The sequence below is a fragment of the Amphiprion ocellaris genome, chromosome 7 (genome assembly GCF_022539595.1).
Source record: "Amphiprion ocellaris isolate individual 3 ecotype Okinawa chromosome 7, ASM2253959v1, whole genome shotgun sequence".
In the NCBI taxonomy this organism is placed as follows: Eukaryota; Metazoa; Chordata; class Actinopteri; family Pomacentridae; genus Amphiprion; species Amphiprion ocellaris.
Genome location: NC_072772.1, coordinates 23,093,080 through 23,103,549, shown reverse-complemented (window position 1 = coordinate 23,103,549; position 10,470 = coordinate 23,093,080). Strand labels below are relative to the sequence as shown.

Below are 10,470 nucleotides of genomic sequence, written 5' to 3'. Positions count from 1 at the left end.
GAAAAGGGTGAGAAAGACAGAAAGCGGAGCGAGACAAGAGATCAGCAGGCGCATTCGTTTTGTCCTTTAACTTGGACTTGAGTGTGTGTGTGTGTGTGCATGTGTGTGCATGTGTGCATGTGTGTGTGTGTGTGTGTGTGTGTGTGTGTGTGTGTGTGTGTGTGTGTGAGAGAGAGAGTGCGAGAGTGCGTTTTTCTTCCATTTCACCAACCTGCCTCGGACCTGTGGGTTCGGCTACAAAGTAAGTAGAGGCTCTGGTGCAAGTAACAGCAAATGAGTGTGTCACTGATTTGTGCATGCAGTACATGCATGTGTGTGCGTGTGCATGTGTGTGCATATACACCCCCCCACCCCCTCCTCACCCCTCCTCTCTTGCGTCGGTGAGGCAGCATACTGGTATGCTTCACTGGCACTGTGGCCCCGGTTGCAAGCACTGATCCTGAGGCTCGATGCTAGCTCTGTTCTTTCATCTCCGTCGGCGTCTCTCTCCGTCACTTTCCCTTTCTTTCTCTGGCTGTCTACCTGTTCTGTCTGACCCTAGGTATCAATTCCCTTCAGCGCTACAATTTCTGGGAAGAGGAATCGTCTGGCCGACTCTCTTGCGATTCTCTTCCCTGGACCGCTTGCTCTCGCTCTGGGAGTGTTTGTGTGTGTGCGTGTGAGTGTGTGTGAAAGAGAGAGAGGGAGGGAGAGAGAGCGAGAGCGCAGAGATAGAGGGAGAGGGAGCGTGCACATGGTTCATTCCGGCTTGGTCCTACCACCCATACTCATCTTTCTTGTCTCCATCCGTCGCTCTCTTGCCGTTTATTTCACCTGACTTTGAGCAGCTTGCCGGACAGACCAGCCTCTTCCTTGTGCCGCCTTTCCCCCTCCTTTTTTAATATTTTAAATCCCTTCTTTTACTTCTGAGCATAACTGGAATCTTGTTGCCATGCTGTAAGTTTAAATCTGAGCTTTCTCTTTCTCTCTGTCTCCTTTATTCTTCCCCTCCCTGAGCAGGCAGCGAGCTACAAGAACAACGAGCGATGGGGACATCCTGGATTCGAAGGGGAGGGTGAGTCGATACCAGCGAATGCTCTTCCTCTCTGCTTCCCTCTCAGCTCCCCATCTGTTTCCTAAGCTTTAGACCACCATGGTAGCATGAAGGAGCCGTAGAGCTTTGTTTTCTGGCCGGTCTTTTTCTCTGTGCAGCCTCTCCAGAGGATTCAGAACCTCATGCTGAACGGGGATGAGCGCTGGTAACCGTCGAGCATACACTGAATGATTTTATTGCGCTGTGCAAGATGTGTCAGTCGGACGAGCGTGCAAGTCATCGTGTCAGATGGATTGTTTGACGCTGTGCGGTCCCAGCTTCAGATTTCGATGCCGTAATTGATTCATCCATGCAGGGCTTTTGTCTCGAGCGTCTGCCGCAAATAATTAGCGTTGAAGGGCTAATTTTGATTTTCCCGGAGACTGCGGGAGATCTGTGAGCATACTGTACAGCAGCAGGCTCTGTACCTGATGGCAGGAGGCATTTTTCAAAGTGCTGTATTGTTCAGCTGAGGTGGGGGAGGGGGCGAGGGAGAAAGAGAGAGAGGGAGAGTTGATGGGGGGGGGCTGGCCAATGTTGTGTCTGGCTGAGGCTTGCACTTGTTGTATGTTCACGAACACATACGGGGCAGCGGAGGTTGCAATAAGCATGCTCAGTTAATGCATGTCATTTCGGAGCGTGTGTTTGATGTGTGTACGGCTGAGCTCACTCCGTACGCAGGAGATGCTCGCATGCTCCGAGTCCTCGTTTGACTTAGAGACCAGTTCAGTACATGGAAGCTTTTCTCGTGGAGGAACATGCAAGACTTCTAAGTAGCAAACATAGAAATGCAGAGAGGGCTGAAAGCAGCTGTGCAGGAGGTAGGGAAGTCAGTTTGCAGATGTGTCTCTCGCCGTCCCTGAGACCCTAACTTGTGACGTTGTGCTTTCATGTCCACGGGTTAGGCTCTCGGGAGCTGAGAGGGATGCACGGCCAACACTATCTCACTCACGTTCATGTCTCGAACAATGGCGATCAGAGGGGGGAAGGCCATGGCGCAGTGAGCTAAGGCGTTCACCGTACACTCACGGTGTCACACTTTTCAGCCTGGCTCACACCCTGCTGTAATGCTACATGTCACCTGGATGTTTCTCAAACCTTTCTGCGTCACCGTCATACTCAATCACATACGATGGATCAAGTAGTGAACATGTGCTGGTGAAATCTCTGCGGTTTGGATGATGAGGACGTAGCGGCATGAATCCTGTTTTAAGGGTCATGTGACAGGGCTAAAGCAGGCTGAGTTAAATTTGTGTAGATGGATTCTTTCACAATACAGCTTGAGCGTATCAGTATTGACCATCGACACAACAATTACGCTAATTATTTGCCTGAGTTTAACCATTAAATATCAGTCACTATATATTGTCAACCTTGAATGTGCTGCTACCTGTTTGGTCACATAGAAAGTCCCTAATGTGGCTTCGTGCTAATGCAGCATTTTAATTAAAATCCACATAAGTAAGAGACATGAATGTCTTTTTCTGTGTGTCACATGATCTCAAAAGACTGCCCAGCTCAAAGGAATAGCATTTTCTGGCAGTTACTGATTACTTTAACAGGTAGCTTTTAAAGCCAGCTTCAGGTGGAATGCTAATAGGAAACCAATGTTTGCTGGCAGTCTTACACACTCCAAGGTGAACTAATAGGTGTTGCTGCTCTGTGCTCATCGAGAAATAGCTTAACAGCTGGTTAGCAGCAGTAGCTTATGAGAGATAATGCTAATGCTGCGGTGATAACATTAACCTCTTCATACACCAGTGGACACTGTTAAGTAAAGAAGCATCTGTCAGTTTGAGAGCTCTTTGTTTCTGCAGCAGGCCTGCATGTCTGTGTGCCTTTATGACTTGAGAGCAGCACAGAGTAATGTTGAGAGCGTAACCATGACAGCTCTGTACATTATGTGCTTGACCTCAGCGAACCCTCGGCGATGTTAAAGCTCACTCACTCATGCTAACACAATGTAAAGGTGACAGTGGGAAAATACTAGTAGGGCAGCTAGAGACATCCGCTGGGAACAACCAAAGTGCTTTTTGCTGCCAGATGACTTCATGGCTGCCATCCATGATTCAAAAGTCCTTGTGAATATGCAACCATTGATTTAACTGTGGTATCTAGCTGCAACCAGAGTGGCAGCACACCTTGTCAACGATAGTAACAAGGATTCCTGACTTGAATAACAGTGTGGTTGGGCATAGTAGCACATGGTGGCTCTTTGTAGGTTCTTTCTTACCTAACTGGTGTTTTGGGGGTGCATTACCATACTGTTCTTACTTTCCACCTTGCAGTTTGCTATCAAGAGTGTCGGCGTTCTCCTGAGATCCATTTGCGACACGCATTTTAACAGCAGCAGCTCTATGACAGCGTGATTCATCGATATTTTCCTTCACACGTACTTCACTGCATCTAATATCTGGTTTTAATGGGGCATATCGAGGATATTGATGTACCTTTTCTTCTTGGCTGCTTCCCTTCATTTAAGTGAATGTTAAACTCCCTGCACTTGTGCATCCAAAAATTTTAGTAAATGGAAATGTGTTACATTAGTCATGTTTGTGGCCATGGATCAGCCAGCTGCAAGGTCCTTTAGCTGTGGCGTGTCACATACTACATACATCATACACCTAAGAAGATTTATGTGGGACCATGGTATAGTCTTAAATCAGTGTGATTCTGAAGTTTCATTTATTTTGATCAATAAATGTCTCTTTCAAAATCGCTTGTAAGGCAGTTCACTTTTACCTCTGGCCTTCAGCGACATTTATTATACTGATAACAGCTGGATGTAATGCGCTGATGTGTTCATGCTTCATTGTGTCTTGGTGTATCACCTCTGATCAGGAGATGCTTCCATCCTGTTGTTAATAAGCCAATATGGATTTTAACTTGGACCCCTCTGCGCTGCTAATCTGCTGCTTTAGCAATTCTCTTATGTAATGCCTCTGTGAGTCCCGTCCCTATCTTTTTCTTCCATCTCTCTGCCTCAAAATCGTTTTTTATTTGTTCAGCTCAGTGAACAAACAGTAACCTGGAGCGAGTTAGTGTCTAGCCGGTAAGCTCCAAAGGGGCTGCAGGCTTGCTCTCCATTGTTCGGCTGCTCCAAATGCTGTCTGTACACTGTGTCCCCATGGCTGAGGCAGACATGGAGGACAGACACTCAGACAGACAAACTGGTGGGCATGTACCCGCTGCAGTAAGCTGCTTCATCGCCCTGATGCTGCTCAGTTTTTTGGCAAAAAGGTAATTGGCCGATCAACATCATGTAGACTGCTTTGCATCTGGGAAGCCTGCAAGATCAATTCAGGTCTAATCAAATATGGATACAAATGTGTTTCAATGCACGGTTTTCCTCAGCAGCCTCAGTTGTGTAAGTCAGGAATGACATCTTCCTTACAAAGCTCCTGTACAATGCAGCGATTCAGCCAAAAGTAGGTTTCAGTTTCAGTTTTCAGACTCATGAAATGCAGCTTTAGCGCCTCTGGGTATCGGCTTGTCCCAAATCGTTTGTGAATGCAAGCAGGCAGCTGTTGATTCATGTAATCGCTTTTAAGGTGGACATTTGTTAAGGTGGACTGTAAAAGGTGCAGTGGACACACCTTGTTTGACTGATTAAAAAGGAGTTCAGTGGGTGACAGTTTAGTTCAGGTGGAAGTGTAGAGAGTATGTAGGGTGGGTTGCTGCAGGGTTACGCCCAAACTGCCTCGAGGAAACCTTCTCTGATATCGGGTTCGCTTATATCCAAATGTAAGTAAAAATATCGATGGGAAAGCGCAATTGGCACATTATGAAAAAGCTTCGACCGAGGCGACAGACGGCTGGCGTTGAGCCTCCCTCTCAGTCTCTTTGTGGCAACAGGGACAGTTTCCTTCTGTGTTGAGTTCAGTCACCATTCTGCAGTTTTTTCTGCCACTCCCTTCAACACACAGCCTGCTCTCAGCTGCAGGAGGGAGAAGCTCACTCATCAATAACCAGAGCTGGTCAGCACACACGTGTGTGTGCTTCCTCCAGCATCTGTAAACATGTGTGTAATGGTGTGTTTGTGTGTCTCTAGCAGTTCTTCTCACTGCAGAGGGGTTCACTGCGCCTTCCTTCTAGTCTGTTGGTGAAACAAGATGGCGTCGCAGCTCCACGTGGGTCCTCCCACGGCTAATGCCCACTACCTATGGCACACACTAAAGCAGCGGAGGTCATTTTTTGTAATTGTTGCACACCTGGGTTCTATTTACTCACCACATAGCTGAAATTGCTGAGGCTCTTCTCGGTACTGTAGCTTGGCCGACTTTAAGAGATTTAGGATTTGGGGCAGATCCAGTGCTTTCATTGTTTTTCTTGTTGGTTTTTTCATTCAGTCTGCGTGTCAGCTGCCAAACTGTATGCTGTTTTGTCTACCATCTGGGCCGTTTGAAATGTGCTGGTGGGACGGACGAGTGATTTTTCAGCATCATTTGTCTGTGTATGAGCATGTGTGTGCATGAGGCCAGTTTAAAGGAGCTTGGGGATTGTGCGCAGCCACATCACACCAGCAGATTAACCAGACTACATACTAACCTCATTAATCTGAGAGACAGCAACACACACACACATTAAAAACTCTTCCTATTCTCTTTATCCAATAGAAGCCCAGAGGTATTGATGACTGGAGGCCGAGGCAGAGCCCGTTTCAGTGTCATCCTGCTGCAGGTCACGTTGGACTTAAAGACAGGCTGGAAATCCCCTGATGAGTCAACATTTAACACTTTGCTGCCACGTCAACCAAAAGCAGCACACTTTTTTTTTCTTTTTCATTTTTTTTGAAGGAAAAAGAGCTCAAGCATGTTGGCAGTGGTTAACATTTTGGGTAATTTTCTGCCTCAGCAGCCTTGATACCAGGAATCTGTGCAGATGTGTTTCTGCACAGGGCGATTAGTTTTTGGGGTTTTCAAGTTGGTTTCTTTTTGTTTTTCAACTGAGCTGGCAAGTTTTTGAAGGATGATAGCAGTAATCTATTTGATGGTGATGGCAGAGTCACGCAGCGGCTGGATCAGGATGAGATAAAGAAAACCAATCTCAGAATTGAAGTCTTTGACTTTATCTGAGATCTTTAAGAAGATGTTCAATCATTTGCATACCTGCTATTTCTGTTGTGGAGACTCCTATTATGGCATAAGAGTGCAGTATGGAAATTAAATTTTTTAAATTGTAAAACTGACTTTTGTTTTATTTTCACTTATTACATCCTTCACTTTGTATTCAGGCAAGTAATAACAAGCATTTTTCACAGTTTTTTAACAGTGTACAAAGTGACTAATCGATCGTTATTAGCTGCACTTTTTAATTCCACACAGGTAAACTTCAGTGTCACAGTGATCAAAGATAGTAAAGGCACAGAGGCACAGCAGAGACAGATAATCTTTAAAGTGGTAATGGTTTGTTGAGTAATTGAGTAGTCAACTGAGTGGCAATCGTTTGACAGGCAATTGATTACCTTTTCTAATGTTGGTGGTAAATCAAGTGCCTGATATGTGGACTGACAAAGCAACATAATTTTGAACATAATACTAAAATAAAACTGTCTTTTTCTGGCTTTTAATTAACCATTGTAAAACTGACTTTTGTTTTATTTTTACTTCTGGAAAATTTTATACATTTTTTTTGTATACAAGAACACTGAGATCCAGGGAAGCTGAGGGCAAAGGCCTTCTGTGTCCAACCATCATTTATATCATGTACAGTACACACTTGTATTGAGAATAACACTTTTTTTTTTTACAGTGACACTTCAGTTTCCCTTTGTGGGACCAGAAATGTTTTTTTGTGATTCTAAATTTGATCGTAAATCCTAAATATTATGGTTAGGGTTGGGGTCTTGCCGTCTTCGTGATCTGATGCTCACAGTACCTGACATGAGACTCAGATTTGCTGTCAAATCAAATGGAAGCCACTGACGTCCTGCCTGCGTGTTTGAAAGACATTATAAAATACGTGACCTCCTGTGACCTGCCCAACAAGCTCATATCAATAAATTCACTCTCAGCTTTGAAATCACAGCTGAAAGCACACTTTTCACACCGGTTAATGTGTTTCATTGATACGTGTCCTCTGCCTTCTGAATCTGTTTACTTTGTGTATTGTCATCCACTTGTGACATAATGTTCAGCTCAATGACCCTGAATATTACATGTAGTAGTAACACAAGTGTCACTTGCATATTTCGTTATTGTTCTGTCAACTTTATGTCATTTTGACTTTTTGTTTTTTTGAATGTCCATTTATTACGTCATGTTAACATATAACCTGATGTACAGCTTCATGGACGGAGATCATAACTGCAAATGAAGCGGATTGCAAACCTACCTTAAAACTAAATGAATCTATGTACCAAATTTGTGGAGTACAGCTCCTGTAGTCTTTTTTTTTCTAATAAATATAGCAGAGATGTGAGAGCAGTACAGTGCTCTCTTTAGAGGCCTGGTATTGAGATAGAGATGTCTTACAGTGGTGTCTAAATAAAGTCTTACTGCTGTCATTTCAAATGACTGTCAATTCTTTAAACTGCCACGTTTATTAATAGAAGCTCTCACTGAGTTGTGGGATTTTGCCAACCAACATGCTTTTTATTTCGTCTTTGGAGGTATTTTTATACCTTTTGATAGCTTGAAAACTAATTCTTTGGATTTTTTTTTTTTTTTTTTTTTGCTGCTGCTAAGACGTATCACAGCATCTCTTCTGCTTACCAACAAAGACATTAGGCAGTAAATGGACATAAAGATATTTATAAAGACAGCTGACAAGTTGTCAGCTTCTGGTATAGTTGCAGTAATTTGTCTGTTTGAAATAGGGTGTATGCAGCTGTGAATGGTTATTTATTAAATTGTTTGCCGTACCACACTAACACATTATTAATGCGCTTGTCATTGTAATTAGTCCTATTTTAGTGGTAAATATTTAATTTGTTTCAACCGAGATATGCAGAAATCCATAAATGCTTTTGTGCTTCAAGCTAAACAGTCAGCTTTTACTGCTTGACATGTGTTCATGCTAATTTAGACAAGAGAAAAAGAAAAACGTTCAGTAGCTGCATCGTGCTGATCTGCTAATGCTCTGAGCTGTACATGTTATTCATTGTGAAACAGCTGCTCAACAGCTTTGTCTTTGTCTTTCTTGCAGCCTGGTAGACCAGGTCAGGACACGTTGGGGATCGGTCCGTGAACATGAGACGGATATGACAACCACAGTGAAGCAAACTTCAGCTGCCCATACACACTCCTGTACACGTTTCTGTGGTGTACAGAGCTTGACCAGGACGTACTGATGTGCACACACTCACATACTGACTATGAAACAGCAAGTGTTATTTTTAAAAATATTTTAAATGTCTTTGTAATACAAAAATATGTAATAAAATATTTATCAAATGTCTTTGTTTCGTATTATTTCAAGATATGCACCAAGGTTCTATGCTATCATTTTATTATTTACAGCATTTGAAGCATGCTGATATATGATCTACTGTGTATTACATAGTGTTTGTATTTAACCTTTCTCTTAACACTCATTTACTATGTTGTATGATTTCTAGGTTTATGCTAAAACTTTAACATAATAGCTTCCATGCTGCCAATTAGGCTCAAATAAATGACTGTGCCATGCTAATACATTAGCTAACACGAAATTTTCTGTGAACACTTTATACTACACTATTTTGTGTCAATGTGCAATTTAGTATACTGTGCTGTGCTTAGTAATATTACTGGCACTTCAGCATCCATGCTAACATAACACAGAATACTAAGGGATATTTTTATGTCAACAAATAAAACAATGCTATGTTATGTATATTAGATGCTGACATTTTAGTATATACTATCTTGTTTCATGCTGTCATTTTAACATAGACTATGTCTAATAGACTTCCTCTTCACACTTTACATTGTAATGCTGCATTTCATGGTAACATCTTTGCACAAAGTATCCAGCAGGCTTTACACTAACCAAAATGTACAATGCTATACCATGGTGCACTGCATGCTATCATTGTAGCACATACTAATCTGGGAAATGTTACTTAACGCTACCATTTTAGCTCAAGCTATTTTTAATTTTTTTTTTGGCTTCTTGCTAAAACTTTCTTTTGCAGTGCAATAATAGCCGACACTCCAAGCCAGTATTTTAGCATACACCATAAGGCTCCATGCTACTAGCAGCATCGTACAGTGACATTATTATGCCAATGTAATAAACAATGGTATGTGACAGCACATTACACGCTAACATTTTAGTATATACTATTGCTACATGATGTAATTTTAACATGCAATTCGTTCATTAGGCTTCCAGTGAACATTTTATATTTGGACCATAATGGTACACTCCATGCTAACGTCTCTGCGAATAGGATGTTAATTGGTGGTGGACGTCATAATACTATACAAAACAATACGTGAACCACTACATGGTAACATTTTAGTACCACGGTATTTTGGGGAAACATAACCTCCTGCTGTCATTTAAGTATATACTGTATTGCTTCATTCTGCAATGTTAGCATAATATAAATTTGTTAGGCTTTCTGCTAACATTTGGTAGCCTACACTTCATGCTAACATTTCAGAATCCTCCAATACTACGTGCAAAGGAAAATTCCCTCCTCTGTGGTTTTTACAGTGTTGCAAATTATCAACCCACTGATTTAATTTCTGGAATTGTTAGGGATGAAGTGTCAACTTTTTTGTGGTGTTTATTTAACCTCAACTTCCTCATCTACCTCAGTGATTCACCACATTTCCAGGAATTACTCTGCACCCTTTGGACTTCCCACAGCAGGCTTTTGATTTATCATCGGACAGAGTGATAGGAACAGAGATAAAAATAATAATAATAAAAACATATAAAGGTGTAATTGCAAGATGATTAACTGCAAGATAGTGTAAAAGAGCAAGACTCCTACACCTTTTCCACATCCTATCAATATGTCCTGTAGTTGGACTGCATTATGGTTACTTACTGGAAATTTAATTTGCTTTTACTTTTTCCAAGATACATTTTTCATCATTTTATGGGAAATATTTATTGTAGGAGGAGGTTTACTGCACAAAAACTTGATGTTCACAGTGTGTTTTTTGCTGATTCATAGGGTTTGTTGTATTAGTCCATCGGTTTCTACACAAAATCAAGTGTAAAATCATGCAAAAAGAAGTCCAATGAACTTACTTTGGGTTACATTTTCTACAGTATTATGTTGGGTAGATCTGGCAAACACTACGTACGCAGTTAATTTTTCTGCATTTGGCTTATTTGATTTGGATAAAACAGAGCATATTCAAGTCCTCAGTCAGCTACAGGCAGCAGCATGGATCCATTCTATACATTTGCAAAAGAACAATAATGTAAGATTGTGTCTTTGTTGTGAGTGGCAGATT

At 42.0% G+C, this 10,470-nt stretch overlaps 1 long non-coding RNA gene across 1 annotated transcript; it reads left to right on the top strand.

The window, feature by feature from the left end:
* The first annotated feature begins 247 nt into the window (after nt 1–247).
* Nucleotides 248–8,470, top strand: LOC129349290 (uncharacterized). Its single transcript, XR_008602239.1, has 2 exons — nt 248–1,054; nt 8,219–8,470. It is a non-coding gene; the product is annotated as an uncharacterized LOC129349290 (long non-coding RNA).
* Nucleotides 8,471–10,470: the final 2,000 nt, after the last annotated feature.